The sequence below is a fragment of the Planococcus citri genome, chromosome 2, assembly GCF_950023065.1.
Source record: "Planococcus citri chromosome 2, ihPlaCitr1.1, whole genome shotgun sequence".
NCBI classification, from domain to species: domain Eukaryota; kingdom Metazoa; phylum Arthropoda; class Insecta; order Hemiptera; family Pseudococcidae; genus Planococcus; species Planococcus citri.
The window spans coordinates 26,925,469-26,946,441 of NC_088678.1; the positions used below are offsets into that span (position 1 = coordinate 26,925,469).

At 35.5% G+C, this 20,973-nt stretch overlaps 1 protein-coding gene across 3 annotated transcripts in view; it reads right to left on the minus strand.

Annotated features, from left to right (window-relative positions):
• Positions 1-17,300, minus strand: part of LOC135835252 (dentin sialophosphoprotein-like) — a 196,633-nt gene extending 179,333 nt beyond the window's left edge. For 2 of the 3 annotated variants that reach the window (XR_010556848.1, XR_010556849.1), the window contains exon 1: positions 10,445-17,300. The gene's annotated coding sequence lies outside the window, so the exon portion shown is untranslated. The remainder of the gene's footprint in view (positions 1-10,444) is intronic. The other variant, XM_065349423.1, reaches the window with a different exon arrangement.
• Between the last annotated feature and the right edge of the window lie 3,673 nt (positions 17,301-20,973).

Genomic DNA, 20,973 nt, shown 5'->3' on the forward strand with positions numbered 1-20,973 from the left:
TTGATCTCCAATAAAACTTAATGTGACGTATGATGGTTTTTTCATTTCCCAGAATGAAAGTTCCATAAACAGATACCGTCATTTAAACCGTTTCCATCCTTTCCCCTGTTCCTCTTGACATGTCCGATACAATAGAACTAATAATTCAGACTCTGACGATGTTTCGAAATTCGGAACCGAATTCAATTCCGGCTCATTGACTGTGCTGCTCGCCGCAGCAATCAAATCGCATTAGGGAGCTCGCAGTCGCAGCAGTATCCCAAAGATACATATCCTGTTTGCATACCAACGAAGGCTGTTGTCGCGCAATTCAATTAAATTCTTCTTTTCTCTTTCACTTGGTCCAAAGTCGGTTCGAAGCTTCGAGTTCTACAATCAGAAGTACTTGTACAACGTTACCGCGAATTACTGTGGCGTTATTTCGAAATACCTACAGACGAGTATGGTATTAAGGTAGAGTTTGCGGTTATCATTGCTCTCTGACGAATATACTCGTACAAATGGACGAACGTTCGTCGTCGGTCGGTACGATTGAATGGATTGAGTAAAATGAACCTTTGATCATTTCTTTTTTTCAACAATAACACTAGGCACCTCATCTCCTCCTAGACAATACCTATTTTTACCGACAGTATAATTAAGTAGGTCATTAGTGTAAGTACACGTACGTATCTTTGAGAGAAATACACCATTCGACACGTCCGCGTCCAGCTTCAGGTTCGCGTATCAAATTCACGGTCAATCATCGTCGTACCTATATCAGTGTAGTGGGTGATGGATACTGACTGTATGGAATAGCATGCATATTTTCTATACACAACAATACCTCACTGTAATGTACACATTTATATTGATCCACGTCTTTGGTACTGGTAATACCAGACACCATCGACCATCGAGAAGATAGTCGCTCGAGCTTATTATAGGTTTTATTGTCATCTTCGCATGTCTGCCAGTGCCACTGATGTATCAATTCTCTGATTACGATAGGTAAGTAAGTATAGCGTTGTCGTTTTCATCGAGCTTCTGCCAGACTGCTCGCAGCTGATGATTTTCACAATGAAGCCGCGACAACGACGACGCAGACAGCCTGGTAATTGGAAATGCTGTTAGTGCTCCTCCGCACCGATACCCTGTCCAAGACCGTGTTCATCCGGATGGTAGTCATTGATACGTGGTCGAGGTCGTCGCGTATGTAGTTTTTACTTTCGCTGATATAGATTTTTTTACCTCCTCTCTGATTTATTCGCCATGTACCTACGTATTGTGTGTCTGCGTTGTGTACCCACGTATGTATAAAGTTGGCGAAATTTCGTCTGTATATTCGATAACACGTCTGACGCATTGTTCTTCACACTTGTGTGTGTTCGCAGATCGATATTGCTATTGCTAATGTCCTCCCACCCGAAAAATTGTCTATTTGCGTACGTAGGAATTAAGAATAAACATGGGAGTGATACTCTTCAGGGCATTGATCCTGAACTCAAGGCGGTTTGATTTTTTTATGATATGCGAACTTTGAAGGCATTTGGCACCCCCTCTCCCTCCCTCCCCCCGAACAGAACACTCCACCGTCTTGTCTTTTTAACGAACCTTTGTCCAGATGATTCGAGTAGAGGGACACTAACCTTGTGACGATGCACTTCCACGTATGTATTGCTGAAGGATGAGTCTGTGTACCTACCTACTCGTGATTAGTGTACTTGTCTTGTTTTAAGACGACCAAAGCATCTCAGTCTCAGTCAGTTATAATGATGTCTTTGCTGGAAGAACTTCGCATCACTATATGCATTCAAATGATCGCTTTGTTCGTCAGTATTTATTTTATTTTTTTTGCTTTTGCATTTGCATATTGAGCTTTAATAATCATCGTCGCACGAGTCAAAGAGCAACATCAGGCTCAGCTCACTTGTTGTCAGTTTCCTTTCCTTCTGAGAAAAGGGCATTCCATTGATTAGAAGTATACCTAAAAGAAAAAACGTAGGTAGGTATCTGTAGCAGTATAAGAGGTAATAATAACCAGCGATCACTCGGTTGATCCATCCTTGAGATCACGACAGTCGACAGACATATCTTTGAAAGTGAAGTGATCTGAGAGTAGGTTCAATTACAGACCACATTTCTGGGATTCCATCGCGAGATGAAATATGAGCCTTTTTCAAAACTACACAAATACCATGGGTATTTTTATTGCTGCTTTGCCAATTGCCAATACTGGTACTAGTAGTCGTTCGAGAATGATGATGATATCGATGCGAATTTTTCGTTGTGAGCGAATGATAGGTATGTAAGGTGCTTGGACGTAATTCCCAAAATTTACATATAATACATCGATGATTTTTTTTTATTCGAGGTTGCAGTAAAATGATCTAATTCAATGGATTGAAAACCATTAAAAAAATTACTTACTGACGGTGACTGACAATGAGAGGTCGTTATTGGATATAGTTTTGAATTTTTCGTTGTAAGCGAATGATGGACAATGGGTGCTTGGAAGCAATAATTCCTAAATTTATACCTATAGGTGTTTTTTTTTTTCAAATCTAAATTCATTGGGCCAAAAACCAGCAGAAAAGTTACTTGCTTTGAGGAAATGGGATTGGCTTTAATCTACACATTCGAGAAATCTATTCAACTTTGGTTGAGTTTAATACTACGATTTTTCTAAAAAAAAATCAAGGGCAATTGCTATCGTTGCCCCCACCCCTACAAGGCAGGTGAAGCGGAGTTAGTTTTTTTTTTCAAGGGTTGAATCTTCTCATTATATGTACAATGTATGATACCCAACTTGGAAGTACATACATATAACTGTTTGTACTTACTGCTGCTAATTCGAGATGTGTTTGCAAGGTTTTAAAGTTGATTAGGAGTACCATCAAAAATGTGTTCAAAGTTGAGCTTTTTTTATAGTTTTTACGAGATGCGCGAAAAAACTATTATTGTTTTCACTTTTTCATGGTAGTCGTTTCAACGTCTTATAGGCTTTCAGCGAACAGTATTTTCAATAAATAGCCAATCAGCGAATAGCATTACAATATGGGCAATTAGAGATTAGGATTTTATTCTATGTGTAATGCTTATTAGCAATATTTTGGCGCCAAATTCGAAGAAATAGCCCGTAGTTGTTTGCATACGTGATGATTAGAATTTTAGCACTGTATCCATCAGGTACGCAATTTTTAAAGGGTGCCATTTATCGGCACGACAGATTAAATGATTTGAACGACCAAAAAAAAGTGTTTTGCACGACAGATGCTAACGTCCAAAACCACTTTTTTAACGACGGAAACAGTTTTCAACCATTGTACGACAACGAAATTTCAAGTGCACGCCAAAAAAATCAAGTGAACGCCAGCGTATGCCCGACAAATTGAATGAAATGCATCGACGACTTTAGGAAATGAACGACGACATAATGATAGAAGCGACGAATTTATTCACAAAACTAAAATTTCCAAAAACGATTGATGTTGGTTTTGAATCGATCTGAAGCCTCCCCCTCCAGTGCATTTTCCAATTAAAAACTTCCAAAACGCTGAAATGTGTATCTATTTTCCGATAAAATTGAGACATATCAGGGTGTCTACTGGCAAGAAAAAGGCAAGAAAGTTAGAAAAAGGCGAGAAATTCACATGGGTGGCAAGAAAGTTAGAAAATAGTGTAGAAATTCCTTCGAAAAGCAAGAAAATTTCCAAGAATTCACATCAAAAATCTCTGAAAAATTGAAGCTACCCACCAAAATTTTAAGTTTTTATTTTGTTAAAATTGATGATGTTCTACTTTTCGAATTAAAAATTTTCCAAAAATTTTGCCCTCGCTTCGCTCGGGCCATTCAAGATGCTATTTTCAAAATTTTCAAGAATTCAAAAATTAAATAGGAAATTTTTCATTTCCAGGTAATACCCAAACCATTTGAAAAGTGCAAATTTTTCATTTTCTGAACAGAACGACTAACTTTTCAAAATTGTTGATATTATTGAGCTTCGCTGAAAATGTAAAATAAAGCATACAAAATGGTCGTTTTTTCGTTTTTTACACCAATTTTTTCAACAAATTTTCGCTCTCGCTTCGCTCGAGCTGTAATTTTACCCTCATTTCAATACAATGATTATTCATTGTGAAGAGTTTTCTGAAAACTACCTAAAATGTCCATTTTTCGTGTCTAAATTTCTGATTTTGCTCTCCCCTCAATCACAAATAAGAATATAAGCTCTTTTACGGTTTGATCCTGTAATTGTTGTATATGTCACTGGTATTTAGCACGTTAAAATTTTGATTTTTGTCGGAAAAATAACAATTTTTTGTTGGAAAAATGACATCATACAGCATACACCCCCTCCCCCAAATAACCTGACTTCGATCCGCATTCGAGTTAACTTTTTATTTTGTTACTGTTTTCATCATAGAATTGAATTCACTTCAGTAGACATGCCTCAACGTCTGTTTTTATCACGTTTTTTTATTACTATTTTTTCATTTGAGAAATTAATTCACTTCTCTGCTTTGAAGAATAAATTTTTGAGAAATTTTGTTTGGGAGGGGGGGGGGGGTTAGAGGGGTTAGCGAAGATTATCTAGATGCGTAAATTTGAAGGGGGTAAGAAAATTCATTTTTGGAAGCAAGAAAAAAGCAAGAAAAAGGCGAGAAATTCGCCTTTTTGATTTTAGTAGACACTCTGCATATTCGGTGGGGGGGGGGGGTGGTAACGCAAAAACTCGAAACTTCAAAATAAGTTCAGCCACATATTGTGCTACTTTGATATGAAATTGTTTTGAATTTTTATTCAAATTCCTATTTGATAATTAGGTACCTTGTGAGTAAGAAATGGGATTAAAAACTTGTTTTCGCTGCAATTTTTTTCAAATTTTTAAATCGTAGCTTTCGATTTAATTTTCATTGCAAAAAGTCAAATTTTCAGCTTGAAAATTTAATTTTGAGTTTTAAAAATTTTAATCAGGTAAATATTCACCAATTTCGAATCACTAACCCTGCAAAAAGACTCTCTCCAACATTATTCACAAATCTGCCCCATTCATGTCCACTAATTCAAACGACAGATGAATAATTTGAGATGTCGGTCAATTGAAATTATTTCGTCGGGCTTTCCCATGTTCGTCGTGCATTCCCTTTCTCATCTCGAGGCGTGAATTTTCTATGCTTGTCGTTCAATGCTGTCATTTTAATGACCAAAACTGTCGTTAAATCGCTGTCGTTCAAAAACACGATTTCGTCGTGGGATTTTTCTGTCGCGCAATTCACTTATTCTGTCGTTCAATTAAAGTTTTCCCATTTTTAAATGGCAATAAATTTATGAATTTTCATTTTATAGCCAATCAACAAACAGTATTTCAATATAACTTCAATCAGCAATTACTGTTTATCAAAACCACATTTGGGACTGATTTGGAATTTAATTTTCAATATTTGTGTATGAATGATTTTTATTTAGACGAATCATGAATGTTCTAATTTTTCCAAGTTTATTTGACTTCATTCTAATAAAAATAGTAGGTCTAGGTACATTCTATAAACTTAATAAATTATTTTAAAAAGTTCAAGACATGAAAAATCAGCTTCATGTTTCAAGTTGATATTTAAAAGCAAATGCAAAATCTATCTCGCAATCAGAAAATAGCTGATTACGCCAAGTTATAACATTATTCATTCTAGTTTGGTATATTGTGGAATCGTGTATTTTTATGATATTAACAACTGTGAACTTTTCGTGATGAGTTTCGTAAAACCGCGATGGGGAACGGAGCCCCAAAATTTTGGTCATAGTGTAAAATTATATCGAATATTTCGGGAACACTGAATACGAATATTAACTCAATTTTTTAATTCGACCTCTTCAACGCTCCTATCGTCGTCGCCTCTAAATTCCCTGTAAATTGAATGAATCGTGTGACATATGGTTTATTAGGTTTTTTGGAGCGCTTAATACGGATTATGTGCTCATTTTTTCGATTCAGCCCTTCCAACGCTTTCATTGGCTCTCAAAATTTCCTGAAAATTGAAAAAAAAATCCTGTGTCTTACGGTTTATGAGGTGTTCAGATGGACTGATCCAGTTGAAAATATCGATCTTAATTCTTATGTTCTGGCAAATTATGCGAGTTTGTATAGGCAGGTGCTAGAATGAAATTCCAAAATTAACGTCGGTGATTTTTTTTTTCAAGTCCGCAGTGAAATGATCGAATTCAATGAGCCAAAAACTAGTGTAAAAATTACTTACTCAGGTTTATTCTGAAGTGGTTGTATGTACTTGAAGCAGCATTTGTAAGCTGGTCGGTTGAGGGGGCGGGGGTTACCTTACAAAAGACGATTTTTATGGATTTTAAGCCTTTTCCGACCATTGAAAAATCGATTGATTTTGAAACTTGGTATCAAGATTGAAGTGCTTGAGGGTAATGGTCCTGTTTTCCCTCTAATTTTTACTTCATCAGATTCAGCGACCTTTAAATCAATTTTGAAATTTTCAAATCATGTTTTTCAATGTGGTTATTATTATTATTTTTCCAATGAAAGGAACGGAAGGAATTAAATTATTTCATTTCAACCCTGTCTAAGCTCAAAACAAGCACTTCTGAGCCATTCTTGAGTCTCCAGCAATTTTTCGACCTTATTCTCTCAGATTTTCGAATTATTCTGAAAGGGCCGAAAATGTACTTTGGCTGCTTTTATTTTGGTTAGTGCTCAATGGTATTGGTGGCGCATCTTAGAATATTACCACAGAATAATTATAGAAGTACCTGATCAGTTCAAGGAATGAATTCTTTATTTTGAATCATCTCATAATTCAATGATTCTAATCAGTTGGAGTGATTTTAAATACATGTAGAAAATTCAAAGCTCCCTAGAGACTCGGGAAGAACCATTCTTATTTCAGTAAGTAGATGCATTTTCCAAAATTTCAATATTACAGAAATACCTACGTACGTAATACGTATGTACTTGATTAGAACTTTGTGGGGTTTCTTTAAAATTTATCATTTTATACTCGTCGTATCTTCAGGTTCGTCTAATCTTCATGTTAGTATTGATAAATAAAGCAATTAGGATGAATGTTAGTCCAAGTTGAACTTAATCCCGTCAAAAAAAAAATGAGAAATGATGTTTTACCAAAAGTCGATGCATATGTGTACTCGTAATTTTGGTGACTTCAAGTGGTTCTCCTGACAGTGGCTTTATTGGTGAATATTTCTGATTGCAAACTCCTTCCCCTTCCCTCTTAATTTTCATGAGCTTTGTGGGTAAAAATAAGAGTAGACTTGCCGAGTTACGCGAGCAGTTACAAAAAGAACGAGTGGAAACGAAATTGTCCATCGTGAAATTTCCTCCACCTACCTATAGGTAGAGCTCGATTTGTGTTTATCCTAAGAGCTCGGTTTTCGAGACATTTCTGCTTCAAATTCAAAAACTCAGTTTTCATCTACGGTCTTGCAAACATCTCGAGGACGATGAGCACTTTGAGATGATAATTATTCATGTTAATATTTTGATTATGAAACTATGAAAATAATTTGTCAGTTCAAATTGTACTGAATCTGGAAGAAAAAAAATCAAAAACAATGTTTTACCTGTTTCAGGTGAGCATGAAGTGGTTTAACCACGTGTTTGATATTTTCTTTGCTTACAGCGAGCGTCGTACAAAAAAAAATTGAATAACCCAAAATCGTACTCCGTGAAGTTTCCTCTCAGTAGATCTCGATTAGCCTTGGTCCAAGAAATTCATTTTGACTATCAAAATACGTAGTCGAGTTGAATTTTTCAAATAATTCATAGAAGCTGCTATTGTGGCGAGTTTGGCTTTTTTCTCTTGAAATAAGAACCGACGGGAATAATTATCTATGTACGAGTTCTTCATTTGAACCTTCCATTTACAAAATTATCATTTTCAAGTATTCTGGACCCACCAACAAGTTTTCAATTTTCTCCAGTTAGATATTTCAAATTATTCTGGAAGGCCCGGAAGTGAACTTTAGCTCCTTATTTTGATTAGTGCCTGATGTAGAAGGCTTTTCAAAATGACAGAAGTTCCTATAAATTATGATGTGGTTCAAAAATGAATCAAAAAAATAAAAATCATGCTTTACCGATCGGTTAGCCTTTTTTTCCAAACAGATAAGTTTGTAAGAAAATTCTGCTTCAGATTCGAAAGTTCAACTTTCATCTATGGTCTTGCAAACATCTCGAAACCTAAGCTATTTGGAATAAAAACTAAAACTTGGACTTCAGTGATGGGAAATTTTGCGTCGTTTAGTGAACTTTTCAAAAAATTCATAGAAGCCTGCTATTTTAGCGAGCTCAATTTTTTTCTCATGAAATATTGTTATTCAAACGAAACGAAGAACCGGTGGGAATAATTATCTACTTCATTTCAACCCTCCAATTACAAAATGAGCATTTTCGAGGTATTCTAGATCCACCAACAAGTTTTCCAATTTCTCCAGATATTTCAAATTATTCTGGAAACGCCGAAAGTGAACTTTTGTTCCTGTAATTTTGGTTATTAGTGCCTAATGTAGAAGGATTTTTAAAATGACAGAAATTCCTGCATTATGATGTACTTACGTAGTTCGAAAATGAATTTAAAAAATGAAAATCGTGCTTTACCCGATACTCGATCAATTAGCCTGTTTCTCCAAATGGTTTGATTTTGGGGGAAAAAATTTCTGCTTTCATCTATAGTCTTGCAAACATCTCGAAAACTATGTTCTTTGGAATACAAAATGATTGGACTTCACTGATAGGAAATTTTTTTCATCAAGTGCTGGGTTGGTCCAAGAAATTAATTTTTACTATCACAATAATCAAGTTGAACTTTAACAAAAGATTCATAGAAGCTGCTATTTTGGCGAGTTTGGCTTTTTTCTCATAAAAATAATATATCGTTCTTCAAACGAAACGAAGAACCGGTGGGAATAATATTATGCACTTCATTTCAACCCTCTAATTACAAAATGAGCATTTTTGAGGTATTCTGGATCCACCAACAGATTTTCAAAATGATAGAAATTCCTGCATTATGATGTAGTTCTAAAATGAATCAAAATGATGAATGAAAATCATGCTTTACCGAAAAATCCTTCTACAGCACTTTCGATGCATGACGAGCAAAAATGGTGAAAAAATTCCATCGAGTAATTTTTCGAGGTGTTTCATGATACCAATCTTTCGATTGAAAATTTTCTTCAATTTTTTTTATCGTTTTTGTCAATGAAAATAGATTTCCTGAGCCAAGCAAGCTTTTCACAAAAAAAAAAAATGAATGGAAACCAAATTGTAAGATATGAAATTTCCTATCAGCAAAGTTCGATTTGTGATCCACTAAAAAGGTATTCATGGTTCTCGTGGTATTTTTGCTTCAAGTTCAAAGGTTCAGCTTTTGTTTTCAGTCGCCATCATTTCGAAAACTGAGCTCCTGAGTATGAAAACTAAAATTTTACTTCACTGGTAGGGAATTTCGTGCTGTAAGTACAATTTTGTGTGCATTAATTTTTTTTTTTTGGTACATAGATGCTTGGCTAGAGCAGGAAATCTTTTTTGACTGTCGAAAATGATGGCAAAATTATGTAGAAACTTTCAATCGAGGAATTTGGTTTTTATGGAGAGTGAAGTTTTCTTCAGTGATGGGCTGATGGCAATTTTACGAGTGTTTTTCAAATATCTAAAGTTTTTTTGCAAGATGACAAAACTTACCTGCTTTGCAAAATAATGCAAATTTCCAAGTAGTTACATGGATAGGGATTTAAAAAGAATGAAAAATACATTTGATTTTTTTGTTCAAAAATCAATAGCGAACTTTTGTGCATGAGTAGGTGTATTTTTTGCCAAACTTTGGAATTTATCATATCTTTGAAAAAGCTGATTGGAATTGAAGTCTTATGTTCGTGTCAATCCAGTTCAGTGTTTTTATAATGAAAGGCCATGTTAATATCCAATTGCTTTCTTCAAACATGTGGCCCTCTACTTGAAAATTTAATTCTGGAAATGATGTCCTTTTTTTGAAACTTGAAGGTAAATATTTTTTGAGGGGGCTTGTAATGATGTAGAGCATTTGAACAATTCCTTATGAACCGATTCAGCTTATTTTTTGATGGTATCATTCTTGAGATTCGAGAACAGTGCGTTTAGTAGTTTTTTTGCAGCAATTTTGTTCGTAGAAAATACTAAAGGAAGTAGTGGTTATAAATTTTTCTTAATTAGTCCTATGCTGACGATGACTAACGTATTCAAATAATTATTGTTTCCCTTAACAACAAATTATTCCCCTCGTTAAAACTCGAAAAAAAAAAATCTAGTGGTAATTAACCATATACGTGCTTACGATCGACCTTAATTAACCTTGGGGCAAAAAAAAAATGAAAAACAGAAAAACACGAAAACCGTGATTCGCGAATCGAGCAGTGGTAATTGTTGAGAAAAAAAAAACTATAACTCACTCGTATCCAAAATGAAATACAAGATGATCACATAGGTATCCTATACGTGTTGGTAGGTAGGTGTATATCCAATAATGCACTATATTTTTTTCAACACTTCAAAATCAACACAAACACTGCCGAAAATTGAAAATAAAAAACAGTTCGTCGTACACGATTCGAAAACGAACACAAAAAATCATAAATTTTTTCACACCGTTGAAAAAAAATCGATTTTAACCGAGAAAAATTTTTTCAATCGCGAAGTTTCCAAATTTCGCGCAAATATAATCGATTTTTTAAATTTCACGTCGACGACGACGAAGACGAAAGTGAAAAATGTGTTAGGAAAAAAACACCGAACAACGACCGTTGAAACACGCAACTGGTACACGAATCGAGTGTTTCGCGAACGCAATGCAGCCGGTTGTTGGAACTCGCGACTCGCGCTCACGATGCGTACCTGGAGGAGAGAGACCGCGAACCGGAGCGGCACCTTTACCGAGATACTGGGACCGGGACTCCGGGAGAAAGAGCGAGATGGAGAAAGAATCACCGCACCAGTAATACCACCTGTTGTTGTTGTATGAATAGTATTTACCTCTGGTCGAAACGTCAAGCGGAAAACAGGTATAGCTGATCATGACATTCGAACCGCAACAAGACGGAGACGCCGAGCTATTATGGCTGACGCATGCGCCTCATATGCTCAACAGTCGTCGTAAGCTCTATTCTATATGTGTACAGATGTATGCAGATGTAATTACAAACGTAGGTACATCGAGTGTTACGATACGAAATAAAACAACATAGAGCATTGGTGTGGACTGTACAACGATATATTTACTATTGAACACGAAACGAAAAAAGAATAAGCTTCGACACATCAACGAGATAAAAATCTAGATAACAACTAGTTCGATAATGCAACTCGCACTTACGAACGTAACAAACACCCCCCCGAAATGAGCAAAGCTCATTTGAACCCAAAAAAAATTATTTACAAATTAACATACATAAAAATAATTACAAAAAAGAGTAAAAATTTAAAAATCAATTTACAAATTAAATAAAAAATAAAAAGACATAAACTATCACAGGTAAAATAAATTAATTACTAGGTCTAACATCGATAAATTGTAGAAAAAACAATTAATCGGAACAGGAATTTACGTAAAACGACATAATACCGAGCATAATGAGATAACGAAATTATTCATCATCTCGTACTGGCAATAAAACCAGACGTTGGACCGAAGTCCTTCTAATCGACATATCAGACAACTTTACATCGGCATTTCTTACAGTACCATGACAATCTGGGTAAACTTTAACGACAATGGCCATAGGCCAATTCAACGAAGACTCATTAGGTAATGACAATAAAACGACGTCATCAATTCGAATATTCCTACCTTCTTTACGCCATTTACTTCGATGACGAAGTTGATTAAAATATTCATGACGCCAGCAAATCCAAAACGAATCAACGACTTTTCTCCAAAGTTTATAACGATCACGAAGACTTGACTTATTATCGACATTCAAAGATGGCTCAAGTAAATTACTACCAATCAAGAAATGACCTGGCGTCACTGGCTCAACAAAATCATTTTTTCGAACATAGGCAAGTGGCCTAGAATTGAGAATCGCTTCTATTTTCGATAAAATAGTCATAAGTTCGAAGAGGTTCAAGATTTGACTTCCAATACATTTCACCATGAGCGATTTTCCAGCTTTTATAGCGGACTCCCACAGCCCACCTTGGTGAGGACTGCGTGGGGAAATCAACAACCACTTGATGCGATTCTCGGCAAAAAATCTATTACGAGCACTTACAAAATTAGTAGCGTTATCCGAATAAACTGTGTGTGGTAAACCACGACGAGCAACGAATCTTTCGAAAGTAGCCAAAAAGGCTTCGGTCGTGAGGTCTTCTATCAACTCTACATGAACAGCTCTAGTACAAAAACAAACGAAAAAACAGGCATAAACCTTAACAACTTTTCCTACTCGATGATTGGTGCATTTTATCGAAATAGCACCCGTTAGATCTATACCTACAGTTGAGAATGGTCTCGAAATATTTACTCTTTGAAAAGGTAAATCGCCCATAATCTGTTCAACCATTTTCGCATCATACCTAGTGCACGTTAAACACTTGTGCAAACATTCTTTGATAGTGGCAGCTAAATTGCCAATTACGAAAAATCTACCACGTACAAAATTGTACAAAAACGAAGCAGAAGCGTGGCAATATTTTCGATGCGCAAAATCGATATACAAATACAAAAGCGAAGACTTCGAGGATAAGATAATTGGAAATTTCGCATCGTCTGAAAAACATGCAGCTGTAATTCTACCACCAACACGTAAAATTCCGTACTTATCAAAAAATAATTCAAGAGTTGATAACCTATTTTTTCGATGCAACTTTTTACCTTTTTTCAGACACTCGATCTCAACTTCAAAACGTTCTACTTGAGCGTAACGAATAATTCTAAAATAGGCAATATCTCTCTCTTCGACTGATAACGGTTCAACAAGCTTGACCCATTCTCCTTCCTTAAAATCAACAATACGACATACTGGCTTGGGAATATTACCAGCTAAACGAATTCTCGCTCTGCTTTTCAACACGTTCACGTACCTAAGAACAAAACTTACTATCGAAATACATTTATAGAATGACGAATACGATTTTATCATCGATAAAATTGGTCGATTATCATACCATATAATCAAGGATGTGTTCTCTTTTAACTCAGGTAATTCCCTTTCATTATCAAGTTGAAACTGAACATGCTGAAGGAACTCTTCAGAAATTAACCAACTAGGTCCGATTTTCCAAAGCGAACAATTCAACAACTTTCTCGATGGAATACCTCGAGTACCTAAATCTGCAGGATTTGACAAACTTTCAACATAAAACCAACGATTAATATCTGTTAATTTAGATACGTTTACAACACGGTTAGACACGAATACCTTCAAACGACTAGGATCAATATGCAACCAACCTAACGTTACCATCGAATCACTGAAACAAAAAATCTCATCAACTTTCAAATCATCACTAATTTCTCGAATCAATTTGGCTAATAATTCAGCACTTGCTAACTCTAAACGATGTATATTCGACTTGGAAGCTTTAATCGGAGCGATACGAGACTTTGACATTACAAACGTAGATACAATATTTCCTTCATTATCAATAGAACGAATATATACGACAGCACAATATGCACTTAGCGAAGCATCACAAAATCCAACTAATTGAGTTTGAACAACGAATGAGCTCGAAAAATAGCACCTAGGTATCCGAAATTCTGATAACAAAATTAAATCCTTCAAGTACTCCGAAAATTCGACAAATAATTCATAAGACACTTCCTCATCCCATTTACGACCTTCACGCCAAACTGACTGCATGAGTAATTTGCCACGAATTGTAACGGGAGTAAGAATTCCTAGAATATCGAACACCTTGGAAATCTCCGACAAAATGATACGTTTGGTCGCAATAACTGGAATTTCGCTTGATTTTATTAGTATTCCAAACTCATCCTTATCAGTATACCATACTAACCCTAATAAACTTACAAACTCATCTCCGCCGATTACCTTCGTAGCTAGAGGTTCGATCAAAGACGGATCCAACGAATTAAGGAACTCCTTAGAGTTGCTTTGATACTTAGTCAAACGAAATCCATGCTTAAGTAAAACATCGTGCAATCGATGTTGTATTGCAATGGCCTGTTCAACACTTTTCACCGCAATTGTACCATTATCCATATAAAAGGATTTCAAAATAATATTAGCCACTTCAGGATCAGATGATAAAATCGACATACCAATTTTTTCCAGACATTTCGTCGCTAAATACGAAGCTGGACCAATACCGTTAGTTAAGGTATTTAAAACGAAAACCAATAAAGAACCATTACGATCAAAACGAAAAAAAATCTGTTGATACATTCGATCATCCTTATGTATTAAAATACATCGATACATTCTGTAAATATCAGTAGAAAAAGCTACTAAATTCGACCGAAATTGATTAATATTGGTATTCAGTTTTGGCTGAATAACTGGACCTTCGAGTAAATGATTATTTAGCGATGTTCCAGAGGCATCGCAAAATGAAGCATTGAATACGACTCGATTACTAACACCATTGGTAGTTATTTTTGATACAAGATGATGAGGGATAAAATAACCATCGACATTAGGTTCATTTACTTCGGACATATGACCTAATTTCAAATACTCTTCGAATACATCCTTGTACGAATTGTGCTTACTCTCAGAACGATGAGACTCAGACCTCAAAAACATTTTTCGAACTTTATCATAAGATCCATTCAAACACTTGACACTTTCTTTCAACGGTAAACGAATAACGAATTTTCCAGATTCTTCATCAATTTGATAAGTGTCATTAAAATGTTTCTCAATCAACTCATGATCTAAGACCTTTTCATTCAATTCAGACTCCTGAATTTCTTCAACCGAAAAAAAGCGATCAAGTTGATTAGACAACTCTACATTCGATAGACCACAGAACGACATTTTACTAGCACAAAACGAAGCTTTTCTCGACCCAGAGACAACGAAACCGAACTTTGACTCCCTCAAACATAAACCTTCAACAAAAAAACGCTTTTCTGCCATCACAAACTCGACATACTCGCTTCCGAGTAAAATATCAACAGAATCATGAGGCAGGTTGAAATCTTCACCGAAATTATGAGGAAAATTACTAATGACTTCTTTAATATCCTGTTTATTCACTGAATAAGGAATTCGAGGAATCACCTCGGCATCAATAGCGATACGAAAATCATTAAATCGACTACTTAAAACGCACTTCACAACTTTATTCAATTCGATAGGCTTTTCATTGATACCAATCAACGAAGTAGGCGAGGGATTGTTTATCATTTTCAATTTAGCTCGATCACAAAACTCACGAGTAATCAAAGATACCTCAGATCCTTGATCAAACAAAACCCTAGCATACTCACTAGAATAACCATCACTAACTTTCACAATCGCAGTGCTAAGAAACACAGATTTCGAAGATCCTAAAGCACACAAACTACTCTTAGGTGGCTCATTTGACGTACCTTGAGTATCCGAATTATCTGGCTTTTCGTTCGTTGTTTTTTCACGATGTAATAAATTATGGTGTTTACCATCACACGATTTACAATTTGGTCGCGTACAATTACTCACCGAATGATTCGGCTTGAAACATTTAATGCATAATTTATTACCTTTAATAATATCGAAACGTTCTAATGCAGATTTACCAATAAATACATCACATTGGTCCAAAAAATGGTATTTCGAACACACTACACATTTCGGAAAATTAACTGATGATCCTTTAGGCGAACTGACAGCTAACGACGACTTCGACGACGAATTACTTTTTCCAGCATTTTTTCCAGGCACTGTACTGGTGACAGGAACCGACGACTTATTTTTTGACTCGTTTGAAGAAGCCACATTGGTCTCGTACGAAAAACTTCGATTCAATAGGAACGTTGCGAGCGATTCGAACGAGGGATAAACAGAGTAATCATGATTTGACGTGTCCCAGTCCATTTTGAGTTTTTCTGGGATTTTTCTCGAAACAATAAAGGCGATTAACGGTGACATCGCATCAACATTCAAGTCACATACATTCAAACCACGGATGACTCGTTTGACTTTGTTTACTGACTCACGTATATTATTGCCCTTAATTGGCGGCATATCGATCAAATTAGCAAAGTGCTCAGCAATTATTCTTCGCCTATTATAATAGGTCTTATAAAGGTCTTTAAATGTAGGCTCATATAAATGGCCTTCAGTGCCCATATCTTTTAGGATATCTTTTGCACCTTCTCCCATAGCACGACGAAGTAAATACATCTTTTGAAACGAATCGAAATTCTCGTTCTTATCGACAATGGATGAAAACTCAGCGTACCAATCGGGAAAACTAGCGTACGTACCATCAAACTGGGGTACAGGAACATCTTGTAACTTTACCATAGGATTCGATAACGTTGCGTCTAAAAACGTGCTTGAAAACATTGAACGGCGACTCGAACGTGCAGCAGGATGTAACGATTCCTGTATGGTTTTCAACTTTCCCATCGACGTATTAAATAAACGAAAATACTTCATATAATCATCACATATCTCAGCTTCTTCGGCTACAATGTCATCCGTCAACTGAGCTTGATCAATAAAATCCATAAGTTGCGAATCAATTTTGGATAGCTTTTCCAACATACCTTGAATAGAATCAAGATTTGCAGCGATTGTGTTGACTGCTTCCTTCGATGGCGTATGTTCGATATAATTCGCCACATCATTAAACGAGATAGAGATAGAGCGTACGAGAACACGCTTCTCTCGTCCGAGTGCTTCTTTCTTCACTTTAGCAGCACGAGCCGCTTTTTCGGCCGCGGCCTCGCGAGCTGCCTTTTCAGCAGCAGTTTCGGTCATTCTACACGATAACTACCACGTCACGAAACTTTACGAAAATGACAAGAGACTTTCATAAAACGAATACATTACGAAACATCGAATTTGCGAAAAACAATAGCAATTACGAAAAAATTATTCCATCACAAACGCGAAAACAAGGGAAAACTTTTGCCGGCATGAGAAATCCGGCTCGGAGGACCATAATGTTACGATACGAAATAAAACAACATAGAGCATTGGTGTGGACTGTACAACGATATATTTACTATTGAACACGAAACGAAAAAAGAATAAGCTTCGACACATCAACGAGATAAAAATCTAGATAACAACTAGTTCGATAATGCAACTCGCACTTACGAACGTAACATCGAGTACTTAGCAGCGTATGTATTGTGAAAATCATCGCGGTGAACTTGAAAAGCTCTCGCGAGGGCCGGAAAAGCTGTGAAGTGGGTTGTTGGGGGTATTCTACGTAGTACGTTGCTTCGCGGTTTACGTTTACGTCAGTCTATTCGTCGATTCGATGTGGCGTGAAATTGGAGATCTGAAGTGAAGAAGAGCTCGAAGTTACTCGTAAGTCACGTTGTGAAAATATACTCAATTGAGGGAATATTGCAGCATATTAGGGAATGTCTAGGAATATTCTCGCACTAAACGAGAGAATAGTCTTGAATTTTCTCTGTGTACAAATATGCATGTGATACCTCAACAAAATGCATCTCTGGTAACATTGAATTCAAATATATCCCTTCTACTGGTGCTGAAAACCCTTAACTATGGTTTGCCCCACAAGATCGGGATACTTTGTACTTACAGCCTACAGGGTGTCCGGGGAGTGATGCTACAAACTTCAGATTCGGATATAAGGCTTTTGACGTATAGCAGGTTGCATACCGGTTTGCCTGAACTTTATCGGTTTGGTGGGCATTCTTATCAGTGAGTATCAAAATGTCAACGTCTTCGAACCTCGACAAAGAGAGGATCTTTTTCCCTCACAGGATTTAACAGTGTTTAAAATTGAAAAAAAAACTAAAAAAAAGCTATACATTTCAAAAACACCTTGTGAAAATTGCTCAAAATATGACATTTTGATACTCACCGATAAGAATGCCCACCAAACTGATAAAGTTCAGGCAAACCGATATGCAACCCGCAATACGTCAAAAGCCTTATAACCGCTGGTACGAGTTAGAAAAAAACACGTAAGATGAACAAGTTGCCTATTTTGACAATTGAAGGGGCAAATACGTTTTCAAAATCCAAGTACTAAAATCCAATTTTTGCAGTTTTTTATGAAAAATGAGAGGATATGGAACCGCGATAAGTGCAACCTCAATAAGTGAAAATTCACGTCAAGTGCAACCAAAATTAATCCCCGGTCCCTACAGTCAATTTACCATGTAAATTCACCTCTATAACTGCAACAGTACCTCGATAAGTGCAATGAATTTGGCGAATTTTTAGTGAAAATCATTGAAACCAAAGTAAAAATTTGAAAAATACTGTAAAAAATGTAGAAAATATCCAAAAAATCCTCCAACATTTACACTAAAATGGTAGAATGTTCAAAAAAAGTTTTGTAAAATTGAAAACCCAGTAAAGCTGGCATAAAATGGATGTAGGTAATGTAAAATTAAATGAAAAATCATCAAAATTGAGTAAAAAAAAAATTGTCACGTAATTTATTCACCTTGATAAGTGCAAAAATTGTGAAAAAATAACCTTGCTTAGTGCAAACCCTTTTAAATGAAAAACTCAATAAAGTGCATTAATTTTTCCGGTCCCTTGAGTTTGCACTTATCGAGGTTCCACTGTAGATTATAACTTGATGAAAAAATTTTATTTTCACAAAAAAATTAAACAACGTTTCGGCACACATAGTCCAGTCATTTTAACAAAATTTTTAGTCGAACCTCGAAAAAATTGGGGGAAAGCTAAATTTCACATTATTTGTTCGGATAGGTCTCTATCAAATCAAATCTACTTTATTTTTTGCAATAGGCAGCGTTGCTGCATTTACAAAGTCGACTTATGTACTAACAGTGTAGGAAATGATCAATATATAAGAATGAATAATGGAATTGAATAACATGAAATAAAATGAAATAAATGCGCCATGTACAGCACCGTAGAGGCATAGGATCAGCACAGATATCCAAATAGACGCATTCAATGAAAATAATAGAAACCAAATAAGAAATAAATTTTAAAAAAAAAACAACATAATTACATGAATCAGAAAACAATACCATACATTATAAAAAAAGTGAGATGTCTGGTACATTTATAAAGATTCTTAGAATTATTTACCACATAACATCCAAAAATTATCGGTTATACATAAAAATAAAAAAGGAAACAATGACGCTGTTTGAATGATCATGAATATTGAAAGATGATAAATCAAAATTACAAGTAGGTGCTGAAAGTTCAGTTTCTAATGTACTCAGTTATGTAACAGCGTCCATATACTCATCTATTGAATAAAATGCTTTTTTTAGTAGCCATTTTTTCAGAGTTTTAGAAAATAATTTTGTGCAATTGATAATTTTAATTTCAGTTGGGATTTTGTTATAAATTTTTGCAGCCATGAAGTCTATACTAACTTGGTGAAATTTAGTCCTGAATTGTGTGCTATGTAGTTGTTGGCTATTTCTAGTATAATGACTGTGTTGAGGGGTATGTAATTTTACTATGCCTTTCTTCACAATTTGGGATATCAGATATATGTATAAGCAGGGTAAAGTTAAAATATCATTTGAAAGAAAGATATTCTTGCATGATTCTGTGACTTGCATTCGATAGATGATTCTTATTGCTCGTTTTTGTATTACAAAAATTCTCTGCATAAGACTGATATTACCGCCCCAAAACACTAAGCCATATGACATATTAGACTGGAACATTCCATAATATGCCATTTTTAATGTTTGCACATTGGTGACACCTTTTAATTGCCAAAGGAGATAATTTATTGATGATAGCTTCCCAGCTAAATAGTCTATGTGATCAGTCCAAGTTAGAGTGGAGCTGATGTATACTCCTAAAAATTTTAGACATTCAACTTTAGTAATTGGCGGTGCCAAATTTAAATTTTGTGAGCTGTGACCAAAATATATTAGGGTTGTTTTCTCAACATTTAATTTCATTTTATTTATTCGAACCACTCTACCAAATCATCCACAACCTGCTGTACTGAGATACCCATATTCATAGGAATCAGTGATGTAGTGTCATCTGCAAATAGGATCAGATTACTCCTTACATTTTTCGGAAGGTCATTGACATAATAGATAAAGAACAAAGGTCCTAATATTGACTCCTGTGGAACTCCTTGCTCAACTAGATATTGATCAGAGAAATGGTATTCTCCATTTATATCTTCTGTCTTAACAATTTGAGTTCTATTTTTGAGAAAGGATGTGGTCCAGTCCAAAGCCACCCCTCTAATGCCATACTTTTCTAGTTTACCTCGTAATATTTCATAATTAATCATATCAAATGCTTTTGAAAGATCGCAAAAAATCCCTATAATGTCATTTTTGCTGTGGAGATTTTCCAAGATATTGCGAATAAGTTGGTAAATGGCACCTGTTGTATTTTTATTTTTGCAAAATCCAAATTGAGAGCTGTGTAACAGATTATTATCACTGAAAAATTTAGATATACGTTTATAGAATAAGCTTTCTAGAACTTTGGAAAACACTGATGTTATAGATATGGGTCTGTATTTATTCATGGCACTTCTTTCCCCCTTTTTGAACATAGGTGTCACAATATTGACCTTAAGGATATCAGGGAAGGCTCCTTCCTGAACAGACATGTTGAAGAGGCTGGCTAATGGTTCAGCAATGTATGGCGCTGCTATTCTCAGTATATAGGTATCAAGCCCATGGTAGTCTTTTGAATAGGAATTTTTGAGTGAGTGAATTACATTCACGACCTCAACTGAGTTTGTTGGTGCAATGAAGAATGTGGAATTATTGGATGGGTTTAAATTATTCAAGGGATTTTCATCATCTTTCAAGTTTTCAACCTTTGGTAAATTACAAAAGAATTTA